At 36.5% G+C, this 25,780-nt stretch overlaps 1 protein-coding gene and 1 non-coding gene across 12 annotated transcripts in view; one reads left to right on the forward strand and one right to left on the reverse strand.

Moving 5' to 3' along the window:
• Positions 1–25,780, forward strand: part of LOC143667184 (olfactory receptor 4A47-like) — a 275,202-nt gene that overhangs the window by 214,999 nt on the left and 34,423 nt on the right. The gene's annotated exons all lie outside the window — the stretch shown is intronic.
• On the reverse strand, positions 9,802–9,938 carry LOC143667847 (small nucleolar RNA SNORA2/SNORA34 family). Its single transcript, XR_013168157.1, has one exon. It is a non-coding gene; the product is annotated as a small nucleolar RNA SNORA2/SNORA34 family (small nucleolar RNA).

Here is a 25,780-nt window from a genome sequence, read left to right on the forward strand (position 1 = left end):
TCCTTTATATGCAGTAAATGTTCATTGTTATCTTAGAATCAGTCTCTTTTCCCCATGATACCATGCAGGTAATATCAGACTGGAAGCTAGGATTCTTGAATTTCTAGGGTCCACCCTCTCGACAATACATGCCTGAAATCTTTGACATGGTTCCTCTTTATAAATGGCTTGATTCTGCCTTTCTTACAGATCTCCTGGGATTAAGGATCAGGTGAGATCATGTGTGTGATTTGGTTTCATAGGGTCTGGCAAGTTTAGGAACTCAGTAAATTGTTGTTGAATTGGGATCTCCAATAATCTTGTTGCTGGATTTTTAGATGAAGGGTCACCTTGGAATTTATGCTATTACATTTGCAATCACTAAGCACACTCCCCCGGGATTTTTTATCAAATGTTGGGGGATATTGGGCTTATATTTTGGGGGTGCCACCTATATATGGTATTGCTGGTTTAATTGGGCAGTTTTAAGTTTTATATCTTCATTCCCTCTGTTAAGAGAACATTTTCCTATAAGTTTAAATAGTCTTTGGAAATAGTACTTTAATGACCCCATAGTATTTTATGCTATGACTATAATATATCTGTTTTCCTGACCCCATAGTATTTTATGCTATGACTATAATATATCTGTTTTCCTGTTGCTAGGCACTTAACTGGTTTTCAGTATTGAATCATGATAACCAATGCAGTAACATCTTTCTTTGCATGCTCATTTTTTTCATGTATTTGATTAAGTTTCTTGGGATGGATTTGTAGACTTGAAATTATTGGGGTTGAATGATTTGAGTTACATAAACCTCTTGAAAGATATTATGAAATAACTCTCTGGAGACATTGTAATAATTTATAATAGGAAGTGTGAAATGTGTGCCATCTCACCACATTCAGTGGCATCAAGTATTATCTTCTGTTCTCTTCTCCTATTTGAATCCCCAATGATAACTGGTCATCATTTTCTTTTCTTTTAAAAATGAAGATGGGGTGCACAGGTGGTTCAGTGGTAGAATGCTTACCTTCCATGTTGGAGACCTGGGTTCGATTCCTGGGCCGTGCACCTAAAAAAAAACAGAAAATGAAGGTAGGATTATTTTCTGAATTACTTTAGGCATGTAAAAATACTAAAATAACTGACAGTATAAAAACTTGTTGTTTCCTAGAGTCAGAATACCACCTGGCCCTACAGTAAATGGTATGGGATCCACAGAAGCTCCAGTCTGATCTGAAATCCTGATTTCATTTTTTTTTATTAATTAAAGAAAAAAAAGAAATTAACACAATATTTAGAAATCATTCAATTCTACATATGCAATCAGTAATTCTTAACATCATCACATAGATGCATGATCATCATTTCTTAGTACATTTGCATCGATTTAGAAAAAGAACTAGCAAAACAACAGAAAAAGATATAGAATGTTAATATAGAGAAAATAAAATAATAGTAAAAAAAAAGACACAAACAGACAAAAAAAAAACCTATAGCTCAGATGCAGCTTCATTCAGTATTTTAACATGATTACTTTACAATTAGGTATTATTGTGCTGTCCATTTTTGAGTTTTTGTATCTAGTCCTGTTGCACAGTCTGTATCCCTTCAACTCCAATTACCCATTCTTACCCTGTTTCTAAGTCCTCTTGGTCTCTGTTACCAATGACATATTCCAAGTTTATTCTCGAATGTCGGTTCACATCAGTGGGACCATACAGTCTTTGTCTTTTAGTTTTTGGCTAGACTCACTCAGCATAATGTTCTCTAGGTCCATCCATGTTATTACATGCTTCATAAGTTTATTCTGTCTTAAAGCTGCATAATATTCCATCGTATGTATATACCACAGTTTGTTTAGCCACTCGTCTGTTGATGGACATTTTGGCTGTTTCCATTTCTTTGCAATTGTAAATAACGCTGCTATAAACATTGGTGTGCAAATGTCCGTTTGTGTCTTTGCCCTTAAGTCCTTTGAGTAGACACCTAACAATGGTATTGCTGGGTCGTATGGCAATTCTATATTCAGCTTTTTGAGGAACCGCCAAACTGTCTTCCACAGTGGTTGCACCATTTGACATTCCCACCAACAGTGGATAAGTGTGCCTCTTTCTCCGCATCCTCTCCAGCACTTGTCATTTTTTGTTTTTTTGATAATGGCCATTCTGGTGGGTGTGAGATGATATCTCATTGTGGTTTTGATTTGCATTTCTCTAATGGCCAGGGACATTGAGCATCTCTTCATGTGCCTCTTGGCCATCCGTATTTCCTCTTCTGAGAGGTGTCTGTTCAAGTCTTTTTCCCATTTTGTAATTGGGTTGGCTGTCTTTTTGTTGTTGAGATGAACAATCTCTTTATAAATTCTGGATACTAGACCTTTATCTGATATATCATTTCCAAATATTGTCTCCCATTGTGAAGGCTGTCTTTCTACTTTCTTGATGAAGTTCTTTGATGCACAAAAGTGTTTAATTTTGAGGAGTTCCCATTTATTTATTTCCTTCTTCAGTACTCTTGCTTTAGGTTTAAGGTCCATAAAACCGCCTCCAGTTGTAAGATCCATAAGATATCTCCCAACATTTTCCTCTAACTGTTTTATGGTCTTAGACCTAATGTTTAGATCTTTGATCCATTTTGAGTTAACTTTTGTATAGGGTGTGAGAGATGGGTCTTCTTTCATTCTTTTGCATATGGATATCCAGTTCTCTAGGCACCATTTATTGAAGAGACTGCTCTGTCCCAGGTGAGTTGGCTTGACTGCCTTATCAAAGATCAAATGTCCATAGATGAGAGGGTCTATATCTGAGCACTCTATTCGATTCCATTGGTCGATATATCTATCTTTATGCCAATACCATGCTGTTTTGACCACTGTGGCTTCATAATATGCCTTAAAGTCAGGCAGCGCGAGACCTCCAGCTTCGTTTTTTTTCCTCAAGATGTTTTTAGCAATTCGGGGCACCCTGCCCTTCCAGATAAATTTGCTTATTGGTTTTTCTATTTCTGAAAAATAAGTTGTTGGGATTTTGATTGGTATTGCATTGAATCTGTAAATCAATTTAGGTAGGATTGACATCTAAACTATATTTAGTCTTCCAATCCATGAACACGGTATGCCCTTCCATCTATTTAGGTCTTCTGTGATTTCTTTTAACAGTTTTTTTTAGTTTTCTTTGTATAGGTTTTTTGTCTCTTTAGTTAAATTTATTCCTAGGTATTTTATTCTTTTAGTTGCAATTGTAAATGTGTTTCGTTTCTTGATTTCCCCCTCAGCTTGTTCATTACTAGTGTATAGAAATGCTAAAGATTTTTGAATGTTGATCTTGTAACCTGCTGCTTTGCTGTACTCATTTATTAGCTCTAGTAGTTTTGTTGTGGATTTTTCCGGGTTTTCGATGTATAGTATCATATGGTCTGCAAACAGTCATAGTTTTACTTCTTCCTTTCCAATTTTGATGCCTTGTATTTCTTTTTCTTGTCTAATTGCTCTGGCTAGAACCTCCAACCTGATGTTGAATAATAGTGGTGATATGGAAATCCTTGTCTTGTTCCTGATCTTAGGGGGAACGTTTTCAATTTTTCTCCATTGAGGATGATATTAGCTGTGGGTTTTTCATATATTCCCTCTATCATTTTAAGGAAGTTCCCTTGTATTCCTACCCTTTGAAGTGTTTTCAACAGGAAAGGATGTTGAATCTTTTCAAATGCCTTCTCTGCATCAATTGAGATGAACATGTGATTTTTCTGCTTTGATTTGTTGATATGGTGTATTACATTAATTGATTTTCTTATGTTGAACCATCCTTGCATACCTGGGATGAATCCTACTTGGTCATGATGTATAATTCTTTTAATGTGTTGTTGGATTCGATTTGCTAGAATTTTTGTTGAGGATTTTTGCATCTATATTCATTAGAGAGATTGGCCTGTAGTTTTCTTTTTTTGTAATATCTTTGCCTGGTTTTGTATGAGGGTGATGTTGGCTTCATAAAATGAATTAGGTAGCTTTCCTTCCGCTTCGATTTTTTTGAAGAGTTTGAGGAGAGTTGGTACTAATCCTTTCTGGAATGTTTGATAAAATTCACATGTGAAGCCGTCTGGTCCTGGACTTTTCTATTTAGGAAGCTTTTGATAGACTGATTCAATTTCTTTACTTGTGATTGGTTTGTTGAGGTCATGTATTTCTTCTTGAGTCAAAGTTGGTTGTTCATGTCTTTCCAAGAACCCGTCCATTTCATCTAAATTGTTGTATTTATTAGCCTAAATTTGTTCATAGTATCCTGTTATTACCTCCTTTATTTCTGTGAGGTCAGTGGTTATGTCTCCTCTTCCATTTCTGATCTTATTTATTTGCATCCTCTTTCTTCTTCTTTTTGTCAGTCTTGCTAAGGGCCCATCAATCTTTTTGATTTTCTCATAGAACCAACTTCTGGTCTTATTGATTTTCTCTATTGTTTTCATGTTTTCAATTTCATTTATTTCTGCTGTAATCTTTGTTATTTCTTTCCTTTTGCTTGCTTTGGGGTTATTTTGCTGTTCTTTCTCCAGTTCTTCCAAGTGGACAGTTAATTCCTGGATTTTTGCCTTTTCTTCTTTTCTGATATAGGCATTTAGGGCAATAAATTTCCCTCTTAGCACTACCTTTGCTGCGTCCCATAGGTTTTGATATGTTGTGTTTTCGTTTTCATTTGCCTCGAGGTATTTACTAATTTCTCTTCCAATTTCTTCTTTGACCCAGTCGTTGTTTAGGAGTGTGTTGTTGAGCCTCCATGTATTTGTGAATTTTCTGGCACTCCGTCTATTATTGATTTCCAACTTCATTCCTCTATGATCCGAGAAAGTGTTGTGTATGATTTCAATCTTTTTAAATTTGTTAAGACTTGCTTTGTGACCCAGCATATGGTCTATCTTTGAGAATGATCCATGAGCACTTGAGAAAAAGGTGTATCCTGCTGTTGTGGGATGTAATGTCCTATAAATGTCTATTAAGTCTAGCTGATTTATAGTAATATTCAGATTCTCTATTTCTTTATTGATCCTCTGTCTAGATGTTCTGTCCATTGATGAGAGTGGTGAATTGAAGTCTCCAACTATTATGGTATATATGTCTATTTCCCTTTTCAGTCTTTGCAGTGTATTCCTCACGTATTTTGGAGCATTCTGGTTCGGTGTATAAATATTTATGATTGATATGTCTTCGTGTTTAATTGTTCCTTTTATTAGTAGATAGTGTCCTTCTTTGTCTCTCTTAACTGTTTTACATTTGAAATCTAATTTTTTGAATATTAGTATTGCTACTCCTGCTCTTTTCTGGTTGTTATTTGCATGAAATATCTTTTCCCTACCTTTCACTTTCAACCTATGTTTATCTTTGGGTCTAATATGTGTTTCCTGTAGACAGCATATAGAAGGATCCTGTTTTTCCATCCATTCTGCCAGTCTATGTCTTTTCATTGGGGAATTCAGTCCATTAACATTTAGTGTTATTACTGTTTGGATAATATTTTCCTCTACCATTTTGCCTTTTGTATTATATATATCATATCTGACTTTCCTTCTTTCTACACTCTTCTCCATACCTCTCTCTTCTGTCTTTTCATATCTGACTCTAGTGCTTCCTTTAGTATTTCTTGCAGAGCTGGTCTCTTGGTCACAAATTCTCTCAGTGACTTTTTGTCTGAGAATGTTTTAATTTCTCCCTCATTTTTGAAGGACAGTTTTGCTGGATATAGAAGTCTTGGTTGGCAGTTTTTCTCTTTTAGTAATTTAAATATATCATCCCACTGTCTTCTAGCTTCCATGGTTTCTGCTGAGAAATCTACACATAGTCTTATTGGGTTTCCCTTGTATGTGATGGATTGTTTTTCTCTTGCTGCTTTCAAGATCCTCTCTTTCTCTTTGACCTCTGACATTCTAACTAGTAAGTGTCTTGGAGAACGCCTATTTGGGTCTAATCTCTTTGGGGTGTGCTACACTTCTTGGATCTATAATTTTAGGTCTTTCATAAGAGTTGGGAAATTTTAAGTGATAATTTCTTCCATTAGTTTTTCTCCTCCTTTTCCTATCTCTTCTCCTTCTGGGACACCCACAGCATGTATATTTGTGCGCTTCATATTGTCATTCAGTTCCCTGATACCCTGTTCAAATTTTTCCATTATTATCCCGGTAGTTTCTGTTTCTTTTTGGAATTCAGATGTTCCATCCTCCAAAATCACTAATTCTATCTTCTGTCTCTTTAAATCTATTACTGTAGGTATCCATTGTTTTTTCCATCTTTTCTATTTTATCCTTCACTTTCATAAGTTCTGTGATTTGTTTTTTCAGTTTTTCTATTTCTTCTTTTTGTTCATCCCATGTCTTCTTCATGTCCTCCCTCAATTTATCGATTTCGTTTTTGTTGAGGTTTTCCATTTCTGTTCACATATTCAGCTTAGTTGTCTCAGCTCCTGTATCTCATTTGAACTATTGGTTAGTTCCTTTGACTGGGCCATATTTTCAATCTTCTGAGCGTGATCCATTATCTTCTGCTGGCGTCTGGGCATTTAGTCAGATTTCCCTGGGTGTTGGACCCAACAGGTTGGAAGATTTTTCTGTGAAATCTCTGGGTTCTGTTTTTCTTATCCTGCCCAGTAGGTGACGCTTGTGGCACACGTTTGTCTCACGTGTTTGGAAGGAATCCCCCGGTCACCGTTCTCCGCGGCCTGAGGATTTCTGATCCAATTCTCTCGGTTCGTCCGGGGGGCTGCGCGTGGTGTGGGTGCCAGCCGCCGCGGCTTGAGGGGACCATGTGGCTCCTTTATTAATGCCCCTAGTGATGTTTGGTTGGACCCAGTCCTTGCCACTGTCGGAAATTCCCTCCTCTCCCTGAAGGGGTTTCGGTCGCCGGCCGTCACGGCGCAGGGAACTCGCCACCGGACCAGGAAGCCCCCCGTGGGGGAGGGACGCAGGTTGCCGGCCACTGCGGCTTGGGTAGCTCTCTGATCCAAGACTCGCAGCCAGTCCAGGAAGCCACCCACAAAAGAGGGACGCTGGCCACTGCGGCTTGGGAAACTTGCCTCTCTGAGACTCTCAGCCGGCCCGGGAAGGAGGGAGGGAGGAGCTCTGGCCGCCAGCTGCCGCCGCTCGGGGAGGCATACACCGCTCGGGGATCTCACCGCAGCAGAGTCTCGCAGTCAGTCTAGGCAGTCCAGACTGGGGTACGCTGTGTGTCCATTCCGTGCCGTGGCCCCGCGAGTTGTTCTGCTCTGTTTCTGTTCACTTAGTAGTTGCTCTGGAGAAGGAACTAAAACGCACATACCTTACTAAGCTGCCATCTTGGCCCCGCCCTGGTACCATATCTTATAGTGTGAAAACCAGGATCAAGGCCGCAGGCCTCCAAGAACGTTCCGCGAAATTAGAATGGACTGTGACTAAGGGTCCACAGTTTTGGGAAGCAAGTGATTTATTAGCTCATGTGCATGGGGCTCAGCTGAGTCACCTTGAAAGTCTGAGCTCTGAACAAAAGGCAACGTTGGTTTTTGTGGACACTATTACATGCTACAGATAGGGCAAGTCTAATATGGTAAATAGCAATATTAAAGGAAAGATCATTCGTCAGTTTAAGGCACAAAGCAAGTTGCAGAAGCAGATAACCTGTTAGGGGAGGGTCCCCATCCCAGGTTTCTTATCTCACTTGCCTGCAGTTTTACTCAGTCCTGAAGGTCAGGAGAGGGGGATTTGGGGATTTCTACAGAAAGGCCGCCCAATTAAGGGAGAGAAAGGGGGCCTGCTTGCTACAATCTTGCAATCCATTTCAAAATGCAGTATCCTGAATATTTCCTCTGTATTTTCTTAAAGATAGTTCATGGTTTTAATTTTCATCTTATGCCTTTAATTTTGAGTTAACTTTTGTATATGGTGCTAGGCAGGTTCTGAATATATGGTTTGCCAGAAACATTTGTTAAACATACTATTTATTAACCATTGAACAACATTGGTACCCAGGTCAATTCACTTGAATGTACATTGATGGATTTATTTCTGGAATCTCAATTTTACAGTTTATTTTATTAAGTTTTGCTATCAGGAGTTTTGTGGCCTCCAACTTTGTCTTCTTTTTCAATATTATTGTGTCTGTTCAAGAGTATGTACAATTCTTTGTGAATTTAGGTTCATCCTTTCCATTTTTTAAAAAATGGCAGTTGGGATTTTGACATGGATTGCATTGAGTTTAGAGCATTGTGCTGGGTATTGACACCTTAATAATATTGTCTATGTTCCATTATCACAGGTCATGCTATTACCTATATGTCTTTCTTAACTTTGATAAACACTTATTCATAGTTTTCAGTGTAAAAGTTGTGTGCTTCTTTCTTTAAATCTATTCCTAAGAATTTTATTACTTTTGATGTTATTGCAAATGAAATCATTTTCTTAATTTCATTTTCAGTTGTTCATTGCTTGTGTATAGAAATAAAGCTGATATTTGTCTGTTTATCTTCTATCCTGTAACATTGCTTAAGTTACTTATTATCTCTTACAATTATAGATGCATGTAGGTAAGTATTTATGTGTGTGTGTGAGTTGCCTGTGTTGATATTGTACGATTTTCTATATATGAAATAATCTATGCACAGACATACTTTTATTTCTTCCTTTCATAGGTAGATGATTTTTTTTCATTTTCTTGTCTAATGTCACTGGTGAGCACTCCCAGTAAAATGCTGAATAATAGTTGTGAAAACCATGAATAATTTTTCCTGATTTTTATCTATATACCATTCAGTCTTTCACTGTTAAGCATGCTGTTAATTCTGAGTTTTTCATAAATCCCCTTTATCGTATTGAAGTAATTTACTTTCAAATTTCCATGGAAATAATTTCTCTGATTGGGAAAATTTTCAACATTATTTCTTCAAGTATAATTTTTGTCCCCTTCTCTCTCTAACCTGTGACACATGTTATAAATGTGTGTTGGGACACTTGAAAGTATTACATAGTCTCTTAGCCTCTATTGACTTTTCTATATTTCTTTTTCTCTTCTCCTCAGATGAGATAATCTCAACTGACCAATTTTTAAGTTCATCAATTCTTTCATTTGCCTGCTGAACTCTTCTTTCAAATTCATCTAGTTAATTTTTTAAGACAGTGTTATACCTTCATTCCAGAATTTCTATTAAATTCCTTTATTGTTTCTATGTGTTTATTATTCCCTATTTTCAAGATATCATTATCTAGTTTTCCTTAGTTCTTCATCCATGGTTTCAATATCCTCTGTGAAAATGTATGAAACAATTGTTGAAAGCCTTTTTCTAGATTCATCAATAAGTGGGCTATCACAAGAATTGTTGCTATGTTTCTTGTCTTCCCTTAAATTGGACACTTTTTAAAGTATTTCCTGCCTATAATTTTTAATTGAAAGCTTCACATTTTGAAGAATATAATGTAGTGACTGTGGATATTAGATTATCATTTCTCCTCAGTGCTTGTTGTTCATGTTTATTGTCAATTGTGTTTGTTGTTCTTGTTTATTGTCAGTGTATTTGTTTATTTTTGATCACTTTTTTATAGCATGGTATGTGAATATTTATCAATAAAACAAAAATTACACAAAAAAATAGGGCATGATCATACAATAAGGTGCAAAACTCAAAGCATGGTCACAATACAGAGCTATTCTGTTTTGGATGAAAAATCTTTCCATAGTGATTATCAGTAATACTTAGGTTTAAGTGCATTATAATTCTAATGAACAAGTCAAGGATTCCTATATTTTGGATTCCTAACTTTTATAAAGCTACAAATAAATATTAGGTCACATTTATCGGCAAAGACTTAGATGTTTCTTTCTAATGAATTGACCATAACATTTTCAAAGTTCTGCAATTGCCAGCAGACCATAGGAAGATATTTCTTCAGGCTCCTGCTTGAAACCAACAGCTCTATCAAACTGCTGGCCTTGACTCAGGGTCAAATGATGTTACTTTTTGTAAAGTATATATTCATTTTTGTATTTGGTTACCCTAGTGTCTCTTCCCTTAGTTTTGTGGCTTGACAGCAATTTGATTGAAAGTTTGCAGCAAAAATCTGTACTGCTCTGTTCCTTCGTGTTGGGAACTTCTTGTATTTAGCCAGGCTTTTTAGGACTCAGCTTGTACTTCCCCTACTGACTGTACAGAGACTAAACATCAGGCAGACTTAAAAGCTTATGGTCTTCTTAGGACTTTTCTCAGCATGCCCCTGTCTCTGAACATACCTGTGGACTTTTGGATTACCTGTTATACTGAGGACCTTTCCTAAATTTTATTTCCCCTGTGTGCCCTAGTATAGTCTCTTCCTTCCAAGATTGTTTAGTTTCTCTGCCACTTTCCCCATCTTTTATTCATTACATAGACAACTTCAACCATTATATTTTCATTACATTTCATTTCATTGTATTTTATAAAACATCAACCAGTTGCTGCCTCCAGCCTTGAGAAATTTCTAAGGCATGAGTTACTTCCTCAGTAAGCAACCAGACCATTTAAAATCCATACCCACAATTCATTGAGGTCACAGTCTAAATTGTTCTCCATAAAGCAATAATATGCATGTGTCTGTATGTCTGTACTTGTGCTATTGCCATTTATTTTCTTATCTGTATTCATAAGAGGTATTGGCTAGTAATTTTTCCATAGGCTGTCTTTTTATGTCTGATATTAGGATGCTATTAGTCTTACAGAATGTGGGAGTATTTACTCATTTTAGTTTGCTAAAGCTGCTGGAGAGCAATATATCAGAAATGGGTTGACTTCTACAATGGGGATTTATTATTTTATTACACTCCTTAGGCCATGAAAATGTCACAATTAAGGCATGGATAGTTTTGTGGCTTGACAGCAATTTGATTAAAAGTTTGCAGCAAAATCTGTACTGCTCTGTTCCTTCCTTTGTGTTGGGAACTTCTTGTACTTAGCCAGGCTTTTTAGGACTCAGCTTGTACTCCCCCTACTGACTGTACAGAGACTCTGATGGAAGGACTCTGATGAAAGGCCGCCAGCATCTGGAAACCTCTGTCACATGGGAAAGGACATGGCCAGCATCTGCTCATCCTTCACTCCTGTATTCTGTTGCTTTCAGCTTCTGATTCCAGTAGCTTTCTCTCTGAGTATCTGTGGCTCCTCTCTTAGCATCTCCAGCACATTTCTCTGTAAGCTCTCTCTCAGTATTTCTTTCTTGGGTCTCTGCATTCTCTCTGTCATTGTAACACTCATAAAGGATTCCAATGAAAAGGATTAAAGCCCACCTTTAACTGGTTGAGTCACATCTCAATTGAAAAAACCTAATTAAAAAGTCCAACCTCGATTAAAAGAACATGATCTTTTCTGGGGTGTGTAACAGCTTCAAACCAGCACACTCCTCTTCAATTTTTGGAAGCACTTGAAGAGTTGAGTAAATTGTTTTTCATAGGTTTAGTAAAATTCACCAATGAAGTCATCTAGTTCTGTGCTTTTCTTTGATTACTGATTCAATATCTTTACTTTTTATTAGTCTGTTGCAATCTTCTCTTTCTCTTGAATCACTATATGTAACTTTTGTTTTCTAGGAGTACACAAATTTCATTTAGGTTATCTAATTTATTGACATACAGGTGTCCACAGTGTCCCCTTATAACATATGTTTTTTATTTCTGTAGGGTCATTGGTAACATGCACCATCTTTTCTTATTTTAGTTTTTGCCCCTCTTTCTTTTTTTCATCATTTTAGATAAACTTTTGCTGATATTAATGATCTTTACAAATAAACAACTTATGATTTGGTTGATTCTCTTTTTTATTTATCTGTACTTTCATCATTTTTATTTCCTTCCTTCTACTCACTTCAGGTTTGGTTATTTCTTTTTTTTCTACATTCTTCACATATGAGGTTTAGGTCTAGATTTGATATCTTTATTCATTATTAATGACACCATTTTAGCTATATACTTCCCTCTCAACATTGTCTTTTTTGCATTTCACAAGTTTTTAAATTGTATATTCATTTGCTCCAAGATATTTCCTAATTCCCCTTATAATTGTTCTTTTAACCTTGTTGTTGTTTATGAGTGCATTGTTCATTGTCCACATATTGGTAGTTTTTCCAATTATCACTCGGTTATTGCTGTCTAAATCCTTTCCATTGTAATTAGAGAACATACATTTCTTGATTTCAATATCTTTAAATTTGTTGTGATGTAACGTATGATCTATACTGGAGAGAGATCCCTCTGCACTAGAGAAGAATGTGTGTTCAATTGCTTTTGGATAACTATTATATGTATATCTGCTAGATATAGTTGGCTAACGATATCACTCAAGTCTTCTATTTCCTTATTGATATTTTTCCTAGACGATCTACTCATTATTGAAAGTTCTGTATCTTTCAGTATTTGCTTCATATATTTTCAGACTTTGCCTGTATATAGCGTATACATTCAAAATGATGTCTTTTTATTGAATTGACTATTTTATCAGTATATAATGACCTTTGTACTTTCTAATATTTTTAACTTAAAGTATGACATTAGTAAGGCAATCCCCGCTCTCTTTTTTGTTACACTTTGGATGGTATATATTTTTCCATCCTTCTCCCAACCTAATAGTGTCCTTGAACATAAAGTGTGTCTCTTGTAAACAGCATACACTTAGATCGTGTTTTATAATCATTTTACAAATCTTTTTGCTGGAGAGTCTGATCTGTTTACTTTTAAAGTAATCATTCTTATTTCAGGCTTTTTTCTGCTATTTTGCTATTTGACCTTTGTAAGACATATATTTTCCAACCATAAAATTTCCATTAACATCAGCATTTCATATTTATTACATTTTTTAATTATACCAACTTAGGGTTCTCTGATTTTTTACTGTTTATGTTTACCTCTTATTTTCTTTTTAACTACCATGGGGCTTAAATATAGCATCTTAAACCTAAAATAATCACATTTGATTTTATTCCAATTTTATCACTACTCCCAAAGGTACACATGGTATATCCCATAGATCCCTTTAACTCTGCTCAATTTCCTTTATTCTTGTTTCTTTATATTCCAAAGGCTAAATAGTTTCATTTGTCCTATCTTTAAAAGTTCATGAATTTTTTATTTTTTATTTTTTCTGTCATCTCAAATCTGCCTTAAACTCTTAAGGGAGTTGCCTTTAGCTCCTTGAGCAAGTTTAATCCAGGTAGTTTTAAATCTGAGTTTGGTAGCCCAAAGTCCTTGATGGTTGCTTCTAGTTTATTTTGTTCCTCTGAATGACCTATCTTCCCTGCTGTTATTGTTTTGTATATCTTTTATATTTTTGTCACAATTAGAACATTTGAATATTTTTTGAAAGTTATATCAGGAAATCAGATTCTCACAGTTCCATGTTGTTTGATGATTTTTTGTTTTTACCTTTTATTTGTTAATCAATATAGTAGTCATTTAATTGAGTTATTTCTTCAAACTATGAAAAAAACTGTATGCATTGGTGTGTGTAGACACAGATGTATCTGTTCCCTTTACTTATATATAACTAATGCTATGATGATAGATTTCCAGAATGGCAGTGAGTAACTGTTTCAGTTCACTAAAGCTGCCAGAAGGCAATGTATTATAAATGGTTTGGCTTTTATAAAGGGGATTTATTAAGTTATAACTTACAATTTTAAGGTAATGAAAATTTCCAAATTTAGGCACCAAAAGAAGGTATGTTCTCAGAGGAAAGACAGCATCTGCGTTCCACTGTTATATGGGAAATCATGAGGCTCTTTGTTCTACTGGCCCTTTGTTCCTGGCTTTCACTGTTTTCAGCTCTGATTCCAGTGGCTTTCACTTTAAGCATCTGTTCTTCACTTAGCTTCTTTAGGGAAAGCTCTGGATTTCATCTGTTAGGTTAGCATCTCTAAATGTCTATCTTAGTTTAATTTATGTGCCCTCCATGTCAGTTCTTCAAGCAGCTCCAAACATCTGCATCTAGGCATCCGGCTCACTGAGAACACTTTCTCCATGAGTTCTTGAAAGAACTCGAGTGAACTAAGACCACCTTGAATGGGTAGCATCACAACTCCATGGAACTAGTCTAATCAAAAGGTCACACCCACAATTGGTGTATCACATCTCTATGGAAACAATCTGACCCAAAGGTCTCACCCTAAACAAGAGGTTTACCCCAAGGCTGGGATGGGATTAAAGGAACGGGGCTATTCTGAGGTACAGAACAATAAAAGAAATGACCTTTCGTAGTCTATGCAGATTGTCTTTGAACTGACCATTTCCTTCAGCACTTAACCAGCATAGCACAGACTGAGGTGAAAACCATAGGGTGCCCTCAGTCTGTGCATGTGTGCATCCCTTATTTCCCTCATGTGCAAGGACACACCCATGCTCCACTTTCCCCAGAAAATCTCGGATTTTCCTCACATCCCTGATTTTTTTCTGTTTGTCCTAGCTTATCTTTTTCCTCACGTGGCAGTGGTTCACTTCTTTCCTAACAAGTTTAGTGACCCTGAAAACCACTTCACTTTCCACAGTTAGGTTCTGGGAAAGACAAGGCAGAAATGCATGTCTTTCATTAGTCTTTCAGACTGTCCCCAGATCAATTCATGCAGATATACATGCAACACAATAAGCTAGGAAAGGTTATTCTTCTCCCTCTTGAACCAAAGAAATGGATCCATACTAGAATTTAGGGATTATATCAAAGCTATAGACAAATCATGAGGTGGGCTAGTGAATGTTCCAAGAATTTTCCTAACATTTTAAGTTTTGCTGTTTCTAGATTCAGCATTTGCTAAATACTGTAAAGCTTTGAGTAATTTCCTAGAGTTGTCAGAAAGTCTGTTTTGTAAATTATGGCTTGTTTTTCAAATTTCTGTGGGTAGGACCAACACTTGGGGCTTCTAACCCTATCATAACATTGATATCACTTTCCTAAGCTTCTGTTTCTTGATTTCTCTAACTTGTACAAATTTATTAGTTCCTCACAATGAAAGTTGAAAAATTTGGTGCATCTCCTGATAAATTTCACATTTGATTTTATGTTTTGGTTTTACTTTTACAAGCCAAAGTTTATGATACTTACATATTATTGTGTTTGAATTAAACTATATATATATATATTTCATATAGAATAACTCCAAAAATTTAAATCCAAAATTCTACAGTTAGAATAAAGTGATTTCACACTTCTTTTTCACTGCAGAAGCTGGGTTATCTGATTCATAGAGAAAAATGTAGTCACTATTATATCACTTTCATTTATATTTCTTTTAACATATGAAAAATACTTCTCACAGTTTCTTCTATTTCTTATTATAATCTTTATTTGTATTTGTAGTGTATTATTTGGATACATTCTTGGTATATTTCTTATTCATAGTGCTTGACCAATAGAGTCTGAGTCCTTCCCTTTCTGAAAACTTATTTTCACATTTGAATGCCCTAGAATAGATGATATAGAATTCATGGTTGCATTTTCCCCAGTAAGGTCATCAAAGACATGTCCTATGCACTCCCAATTTCTAGTGTGTTTCAGTTTCCTAAAGTTGCCAGAATGCAATGTACCAAAAATGGGTTGACTTTTACAATAAGGATTTATTAACTTACAATTTACATTTCTTAGAGCATTAAATTGTCCCAGCTCAGGGCATCATCAGGACAATACCTGGAATCTGAAGACAGGCTGCCAGCATCCAGGACACCTTTACCACATGGCCAGCATCTACTGGTCCTTCTTTCCTGGGCTTCATTGCTGTCACCTTCAGACTTCAGTGACTTCCTCTATGTTTTCTCTGGGTCTTCTCTTACCTTCTCCAGGGCTTTTCTCTAAGCTTCTCTGGGCTTTTCTGTTTTTTATTCTCTAAATACAATTAACATTCACCTTGAATGAGGTGGGACACATCTTCCATTGAAATAACCTAATCAAATATTCCCACATACAATAGGTCTATACACACAGTAATGGATTAAAAGAAAATTATCTTTTCTGGAGAACAATACAGCTTCAATCTACCAATAGTGTTTCAGATGAAAGGTCTGACACTGTGTAATCTTTACTCCTTTCTAGGAACACTCATTTTTCTCTCTAGAAAAACTTGTATTGTCTTATTTTCATTGAATGATTAGATAGTTTGGAAATGAGTTCCTTTACCTTCACACTGATATGAGTTAATAGGGTCTTTCATTATAAACTTGTGTATTTCTTTATTTCTGGACTATTCCCTTCCTGTCTATCTTTGATTATATTCTCTGCTCCATCGTTTCTATTCTTTCCTCATGGGACAACAATAGAAATGTTTTGACATATATTTTAGTAAATAAAAATTACCCTTATGTATTTTTGATGTTTATCCTTTGTAATTCCATTAAAATAGTATTTTAGATTCTAACCTATTTTTGATGAATTATTCAGTCTATAACTCAATTTCTTCAGGTTGTCAACTATTTTCATTTACTAGGTCTTATTTCTTCTTTACTGCCTGACCTTCTTTCTTAATAACCCACTTTTATATTCTGGAGTTCATATCCCTTTGGATCGCCACTAATACACAAACTTGGAATTTACTAAAGTTGAAATTGTTATCCATTTCTTTTGCATTTTTCCTAAAAATATCGAAATGCCTATGGATCGCCACTTGTACAGCGAGTGTCCCACGCACACACCTACATGTCCCTAGATCCACGGCCCCACATATTTCCCTTCTCTCTTCTTCCTCCCTCCTATTTTGCTGAGGGCAGTGGTAGGAACCTGGGGGACCTGCCGTGTTCAGCAACCGGGGTTTAGCTGGGCAGCCTGTGTGGTGCGCCCTGGAGGGATCTGGTGTCCCAGGCCCCAAATGCAAAGTGGAGCTCAGTGCACAGTAGCTGCAGCCATGGTGGCTTGGAGGCTGAGTGCCTGCCATGAGCAAAGCAGCGAGGAAGGCAGGAACTCAAGTGCTTGTGAAGACCTGGTTGCTCATCTCCGTGGTGGCCACAGTGGGGCTAGGGAATTTTGTAGGAGTCCTGGTTCGAGGGTACAGCAAGCCCTTGAATTTGGAGAAAGCCTATTAGCTCCTCCTGGAGAAATTCTAATGAGGATGCTGAAACTCATCATTTTGCCATTAATTGTATCCAGCATGATTACAGGTACCCTGAGAAAACTGATGTTCTCCAGGATTATTAAGGAGACTTCACTGAAATTGTTCTTTTCTAATTTTTGCAAGAGTGAAATCTGTTACATTTCTCCCCCCGCCTCTCATTCCCTCTGTCCCTCTCACTGTCTCACACAAACGTATGATTCACCCACGACCTCACCTGGAAGGTGTGTAATTGCTTGGGTGGGAACATTTCATTATTCACAAAGCGGGACTGCTCTCTCTGCAAACCTGCCCACCACAGTCCAAATCTTCATTTGTCCAGCCGTATGCTATCTTGTGAGGAAGACGCCATTTTCAACATATTATAAATAAAATTCTATGCAGGGAAAACTAAAAAATAAATAAATAAATAAATAAATAAAAACAGGCATACTTGATCACTGAAATATCAGTCTATATCCACAGGCAAAATTTGGTTGTTGGTTTTGATCATGTTTTCAATACATCACTCTTCTGTTTCCCAATGATGGTGGTTTCTGCCCCCTAAGCTCTCAGCAGCTGCCTTAGGAGTTCCTCTGTTCTCCACTACCCAGGCATTTCTACTCCACACAATTTAGAACTTACTACAGCTGCCCTGGAAATTCACCATAAGGACCAGTAATCAGTTGCTGTGGGAAGGTTTAAGTATGGGCTTCAACCATATTTTAAAAGCCCAGTATTTTTAAAATCTGAACTTGTGACAGTTGAATTTGGAAATGCTTTTTCCCTTCTTGGTCATTATGTTGCAGGGTTCCTTTAAAGAGTAAGCTCTCTTGCATAGTTCAAAATTAATATGGAGTATGGAAATGAAATTTCTCTGGGCATGATAGGCATCACAAAGGGTCTGTGAGGGCTGGGATTTCTTGTATGTGCCTTAATTATGGAAATAGGCAAGATGTGGTGTGACAATCATTTACCATTGTCAACTAGAAAATCAAGGTTCGTATAACAATACAATCAGGACTCTTGAAATGCCTCCTTCTAGAATATTTTTTTTATCACTGGCACTGAAGAGACCTGGACTCATCTATGTAGATAGCAGATATTGGCTGGGGTAAAATGAAAGAGGTGTTGAGATCTCCTGCAATCAGCAACTGCATTGTTTAAAGATGTGTAGCATTCAGCCCCTGAAAATCCCTACTGCCAAACTCCAGTTAGACTAGAATGCTTTAAGAAGTGTTTTTATAAATGGCCCTGGTGTTCTTGGCTTATTAGGAACCTAAAGAGAACATTTACTTGCTTTCATTTCTGTATTTAATTATGTTTTGTAATCCCTGAGTTCTTTTAGGCCTAGCAACCTGAGGGTCAAATTAGTCACCCATTTGTCCCATTTGTTTGTCTAACTTTAAATTATTGCAGTAATTTAATACTTGGAAGATTCATTGAAAAATCCATATTTCTAGGTTCTTCTGAAAATTTTTAACATATGGAGACACTGGGCCTACATTCCCATGTGGCAACAATTGGTATGTTCCTGAGACAGCTGTTCCCTTCAGTTGAGGCAAATACACTGGAGGGTGCCACAGACCCCATCATTCACTATTGCCTAGTAACTCACCCACTTCACTCATTTATATTACTTGCCTAGCTCTTCTTGTACATGGCAATTATAACCACTTAGAATTTTCTCCACATCACCAATTCTTAATATTTTCTTGGACTCCTCTAAAAACATGATGAACACTTTGGTCTTCTAACAAAACTGTTCACAATTGTACATATATACAATATTGGGACAGGGTTCATAACCACCCCCCTTTTCCATGAGGGATATTATTTAATTATTCCATCTCTGGAGTTGTGTGTAGATGGTTGATCCAAAGTTAAATTTTTAAAAGGGTAAAAATGTACAGTTGAACGTGCTAGTTCTATAACATTGGATGTTTTAAGATATGTGCATCTCTTGGCACTTATTAACTGGTGAGATTTTTGTAGTCTGGTTGTTTTGCACGTGATCTCAGCCCTGCAAATGGTCTAGGAAAATAATTTACAACCCTCAGCATTCTACTCACACACTTCCAGCTGCACAGGTCTAGTCATTTCCACTTTTTTTCGACACCGAACTCCCATCAGATAGGAAAGAGAGCAGAACTACTACCCATTCTTTTGCTATGGAGCAATGAAAGTAGCCAAAGATTCAAGGGACAAGTGAAAAGTAGGGTGGTGACAATGATGCCATATTAATGTATCAGATTGAAAGGAAAAGGTAACCATACCAATGTTGGAACTTTTGTGGGGAAAAAGGCATATTCATCCATTTTTGATTGCTGAATAAATTGAAACAGACTCTTCTGAGGGCAGTTAGCAAATGTTCACTTGTTTTAGATTTTCCACTTCTGGTAATTTATCATAAAGAAATAATCAGATCTGAGTTCAAAAATTCAGGTACAAAGATATTCCACATGGCATTTTTCATGATGGTGATAATTCATAAGAAATGTAAATATGTTATATCCACAAGTTAGGATACTGTGCAACTATGAAAAACTTTAATCTGAAAACATAAAAAAATGCCTATGGATCATTTAATAGACCATTGACAATCACCCGTGGCTCCATCATTCACATAAGGAAATTCTATTCCCTCCTCTCTTCTCACCTTGTGCACTCTTCTAAGGTAATGGTTAGTGTTTTTATGGCTTTAATAACTGTCTATATGGTCAAGAATCCTACATTTCTTCTGCCCAGTTATTGTTTTTGTGGATCAGATCCATTTATTCAATGTCTACTGATCATTGCTACTTGGATGTTGTATTAGTTAGGGTTCTCTAGAAAACAGAATCAACAGGGAACACTCGCAAATATAAAATTTATAAGTGTCTCACATGACTGCAGGAACACAGAGTCCAAAATCTGCAGGGCAGGCTATGAAGCCCAGGATTCCAATGGAGGGTCTGGATAAACTCCACAGGAGGGGTTCACCAGCCAAAGCAGGAAGAGAGCCAGTCTCTTCTGAATCCTTAAAAGGCTTCCAGTGATTAGATTGAGCTCTCTCATTTAAGCACAAGCCAATTAACTCAAACATCATTCACTGCAGCAGACACCTCCCAGCTGACTGCAGATGTAATCAGGAACAAATGAAGTTCACATGCCATGGTCTCATGCCCACAGCAATTTAACTAGGCATCTTCACCTGGCCAAGCTGACAACTGAATCTAACTACCACAGATGTTATCCATGTTATCACACCTATTATCTTCCAAACAGCACTCATCTTGTGTTCCATCCTGCTTTTCCCTCCATTCAGTGATCCAAGCCAAAATCTGGATTTCATGTCCTTTCTCTAATCTTCATTGTATCTTACATTGCTTTTTTTCTTTTTAAATTTTTATTGTGAAATATAACCTATATGCAAAAAAGCAATAAATATCAAAGCACACCACAATTAATTATTGATCAGATTTCAGAGTTTGGTATGAGTCACAGTTCCACAATTTTAGTTTTTCCTTCTAGCTGCTCTAAGACACTGGAGACTAAAAGAAATATTGATACAATCATTCAAAAGTCATATTCATTTGTTAAATCCTGTCTTCTTTATCATAACTCTTTCTACTTTGATCTTTCTTCCAATTTTTAAGGGTATTTGGACTATGGCCATTTTAACTTTTTCATATTGGCTGTTGATACAGGATGGGCAATGGAACTAGATGTTCTGGAGAGGTTGGCCCCCTGGATTTCAGGGCCTTTCTGGCCTAGGAACCCATCTGGAGGTTGTAGGTTTCTGGAAAGTAATCATAGTGCATGGAACCTTTGTAAAATCTCTGATAGAGCCCTGGGTGTTCTTTAGGATTTGCAGGAATTATTTTGGTTGAGGTTTGGCAAACCATGGCAATTAGGAAATCTTATATTGTTTTGGTTATAATTCCTAAATATTTGAAACTTTTTATATTTCTCCATTTAACTCAGATTCCTTAGATGCACATTATGACATTGAAATTTTTATGAAAGTGATTTATAGGAGATGGGTTGAGTGTTACAGACAATGGGAAAGTAAAGAAAAGGTATAGTCTCTACTGAATTCTGGCTTCTGCATGGAGCCAGAGTAACTCTGGAAAATGCATAGCACTACAGAGTTGTTTCAATTGGAGGCAAGTTGCCCAGCCTTTTGTACCTGTTCTAGTTTGCTAGTGGCTGAAATGCAATATGGAGAAACAGAACAGCTTTTAAAAAGGAGAATTTAATAAGTTGCTAGTTTATAGTTCTAAGACCAAGATAATGTCTCAATTAAAACAAGTCTATAGAAATGTCCAATCAAAGGCATCCATGGAAAGATACCTTGGTTCAAGAAGGCCACTGAAGTTCAGGGTCTCTCTCAAGTGAGAAGGCTCATGGTAAACAGGGTCAGGATTTCTCTCTAATATGGAAAGGCATGTGGTGAACATGGCATCATCTGCTAACTTTCTCTCCTAGCTTCCTTTCATGAAGCTCCCCAGGAGGCATTTTCCTTCTTTGTTTCCAAAGGTCGCTGGCTGATAGGCTCTCTGCTTCTTTGGGTATGTCGTTCTGCTCTCTCAGAATCCCTCTCATTCTTCAAAATGTTTTTTTTCTTATAGGACTCCAGAAACTAATCAAGACCCACCCAGATGGGTGGAGACATGCCTCCACCTAATCCAGTTTAACAACCACTCTTGATTAAATCACATCTCCAGGAAGTTGTTCTAATTACAGGTTCAAACATACAGTGCTGAATAGGGATTAGAAGAAATGTCTGCCTTTACAAAATGGGATTAGGATTAAAGCATGGTTTTTCTAAGGTATACACATCATTTCAAGCCAGCTCAATACCCCTATGTCAGTCAGTCATTGTGCCTTGGTGGGTCCTGGGGGAGTACAAATATACTTCAAGCAAGCCAGTTTTCATTTCATTTGGTACATATGTCTGGATAAGTATGGAGCTATGTGCTATTTGTAGTCTGGAACCAAAGTGGCTGACCATGGGGCTGAGGCCTGGTGAAGGAGATTCATGCTGATCACAGTTGTGTCCAACACAGTGTGAATCCCCACTGACACCAACAGAATTCAAGTTTTAATTTTTCACACCTAAGTCAGTGAGACAGCCTCTTGAATGTGTTCCTGATACACAATAGATTTATCATTCCAAATGTCAAGTCTCACTGTTCTCGCTTACTTGTTTGATGTTTCCCCCATTGTCCATAGCAGAAATATAAGAAACTTCTTGACCTTCCTCAGTCATATCTCTTCAGCTTCCTGGCTTGCTTTTCATACCTTTAACCTCTCATTGGCCAGCACAGTGCATGACACTCAATGGGGAGGCTGTAAATAATTATTGAATGTATACATATGTTAGTAACTACCCCTATACTGAACTAATGATAGTTCAATATTATATTATACTCTATTTGATCTCCTGGCTTTTGTTATATATGCCTCATACTTATTGACACTGTGGATAGCCTTTCATTTGTTAGGTCTCATATCTTATGTCTTTTATCTAGGAAACCTTTCCTAATCCTTTTGTGGCTTTTGCTGGGTATTCCTCCCATATGCTTTCATAGTCCCCTGGCTATTTTATGTTCTACCCTACATGGAAGGTTTCCTAATGGGTAATAAGCTCTCTCAAGCTCTACAGTTAATAGCTAGTTACTTAGAAAAAAATAGTCAATATAATCTTTTGGCTGAAAATGCTTAGAATAGTCTTCAGTAGCTGGAAAACCACTGATCATGATAACTTCCCTCAGGCAGCATTGAGTTATTTTAAGCATAAAAAGCATTTGTTGAAATGGCTTGCTGCTGATCGAATCTTGAAAATCTTACCATCCAAGAGCGTTGCCTACAGGATGATGCAAAGGAAAATACCATATGATAATTAGTGCCTTTCATTCCTTGAAAAACAGGCCTGAAAGAGGGGAGAACCTCAAAATTAACAAGATATGTTCAATGAACAGTTTTTCCTCTTCTATTTTCCTCTTTCTTTTTCTTATATTTAATTGTGCTTTCTTCTGGCCATTCCTTTGTCTGGAGTTATAAAAGCCAAAATCACACTCCTTGATTTGAACTGGTCTTGGAAAATTTTTCTTCTAGTTCCTTACATGTGCACCTGTAGTAAAATTCACATTCTCACCAAGAAAATAAAACTTGTTTCTCTGTTTGATGTGGGATCAGGCAGGTCTAACTATTAAAGACCATATTTTCTTATGGTAACAATTTGGTAAGCTAGTCATGAAGTCTGCTGTGTTAAACACAACCCTGATTTATGTCTCATCAGCTGTGGGGCTCTCATATACCCCTCAGCCCTGGGCTTAGGAATTCTTTCTGGAGGACCAGGACTCTAGAGGGTCTGGGTAGAGGCAACTGCCACAGGTGGATACCAGGCACATGTGGGTGAAGGTAACTTCACAATCAAGACTTTCCCCATGTTGTGTAAACACGTTATCTTTTGCTTTCCATGCTCTTTTTGTTTCCTTTAGTTTAAGTTAGCCTATTGTGCAAAAAGGCTATAGAGTTGATCCCGGGTCCTTTCATGACATGTATTCATGTATCCATGACCCCAGGTTTGTGATTCTCCAGCTGATTTTATGCTGTTACAATCTGCAGTTTTGTGGGAAACCCTGTGTGTTTGAAGTACTTCAGCTCATGCTCTCCTTCCATGACTTCTGTTGGTATTGCCCAGCCATGGGAAACTCTCAAAGTGTGCTGGTTTCATCTCCCTTGGCAATTATCCTTAATGATCTGTCTGCATTTAAAAAGCATCCTTTAAAATGAAATTGTAAGTGCATTGCTGCAACTCTGTTTGACTATGATATAAATTAAGTAAAGGAGCACAGTGACCAGAAGATAGGACTTCAGACCTTCAGGTAATTATCGAACTTAAATGTTTCATGAGAGAAAATGCTATGAAATTTAGTAAAGATAACAGATATACTGTAGGTGCAGTTGGCTGGCCATTATGTGAAGTATGGCTAGCTACAGCAGATGGTCTCAAGAAAGAAAAATCTGCAAGTTGTAGGAAAAGTTACAGTTAGAAAGAGATATGTGGACTTCCATGTCTACTATAGTAACAGACGTTCCAGAGCATTAGATAAGAGAAATAATGATACAGAACTGCTGGCCAGTCAGTTTTTAAAATTAGGAGGACAGAAAAAAGATCAAGCCAAGGGTTAAAACTATGTTAGCTAAAAAGGATTGGGATCCAAAAACCTGGAATCCCTGGGAGCACAACTAAAAAAAAAATAGCAAATATGCAAACTGCTAGACTGGTGCAAAGTCACTCTAACAGCCCTGTTTGGCCAGGAAATAAAACTGTGGCATCAGGGAATATTCTCCCAGGGAATTAATTGAATTGGGAAAACTAAAACCTCTTAGTAACCAAGAAGAAAATGATTTAGCCCATATCTTCCTAATATGTCCCTCTTGAGGAGGCTGTCTTAAGATTCATAAAAAGGACTGAGCATGAAAAACCAGCCATCAGGTGGCAATTAGCAAAAGCATTAGGAAAACCTCTCAAATACTGTGATTTAATAACTTATATTAGATTGGGAAACATGTTTTGGGCTTTATCCTCATTTGGTACCCTATAGTAGTGGACATATACATAAAGTTAATATTCCCCTAAAGATTTAAAAAACTGTAAAGATAAAATACCTTCGTGGATTAAATCACTGCTTTTCAGAGGGAACAATGTAATACCTATATGTTCCATTAATCCTTGTGAAAAGATTTTATATTACCGTCAAGATACACTGACTAAAGTGTTTTAAGTATTTTGTGTTATTCTAACAAGTTGATTTTAATGTGAATTGTATGTTGCAAGATGTTTTCTTGAGGAAATTTTCCAAAATTGTTTGAGAAATTTGGTATGTAAAGAATAAAGGATGTGTTTTTATTAAAAGGGAAAAGAAAGTAATTTTGTCCTAAATCACTGGCCGTTACAGAATTAAAACAAGGTAATGTAAAACAACCCCTCAATAAACATAATAAATCATAGAAAGTTTGAAGAAAAGGAAATTATAGTCAAAGTTGGGGAAAATTTGATTGGTCTACCTATAAAATTTTAAAAATCATTAGCATCAAAGAATATGCTGAATTTAGTAATCTAAATGTACTAAAATTTAGTTTTGTTAATGTGACAAAGTTTTCCTAAACAATTTGTCTGTTTTAGTAAAAAGTTATAATTTTTTTCTGAATGATCAGCATATTAGGCAAAAAGTCTGCTTTATCAGTATCATGTCTTGTACTTTTTGTTGACTTTATCATGTCCTTGGTTGTTTAAGAATATCAAATCTTCTTATTTTTAAGAGAGCTAAATATTTTCCTTGACTTTAGTTGAATAAAAAATTCAAATATTGTTTCAAACATGACAATTTTAACATTTTGCTTTGTCAAAGTCAAATCCAAAAGGATATCTTTTTATTCTAAATAGTTGCAAAGGATTTGTTCTTTCACTTTGTAATAAATGAAGTGACAAAGATAGTTGAGTTCATTTAATATAAGCTGCATAAGAAATGATTAGACAATGTTATAAAATTAGAAGAGATTTTCTGATTTTCTGTTGGTTACTGATATGCAAAATATTAGGCAACAAACTAATTGTTGCTAGTTATAATTTTAATTAATTTAAAAGATGTTATATGTCACAGAAACAGCCAAATGCCCTTTTCAATTAAACTGTTTTGCTCTAATGCTTCTCTGAAATTTCTGGCAGTTAGCTGCAAGTCAGAGCTTCATCTTCAACAAAAAAGACTT

Source organism: Tamandua tetradactyla, chromosome 23 (assembly GCF_023851605.1).
Source record: "Tamandua tetradactyla isolate mTamTet1 chromosome 23, mTamTet1.pri, whole genome shotgun sequence".
Classification (NCBI taxonomy): domain Eukaryota; kingdom Metazoa; phylum Chordata; class Mammalia; order Pilosa; family Myrmecophagidae; genus Tamandua; species Tamandua tetradactyla.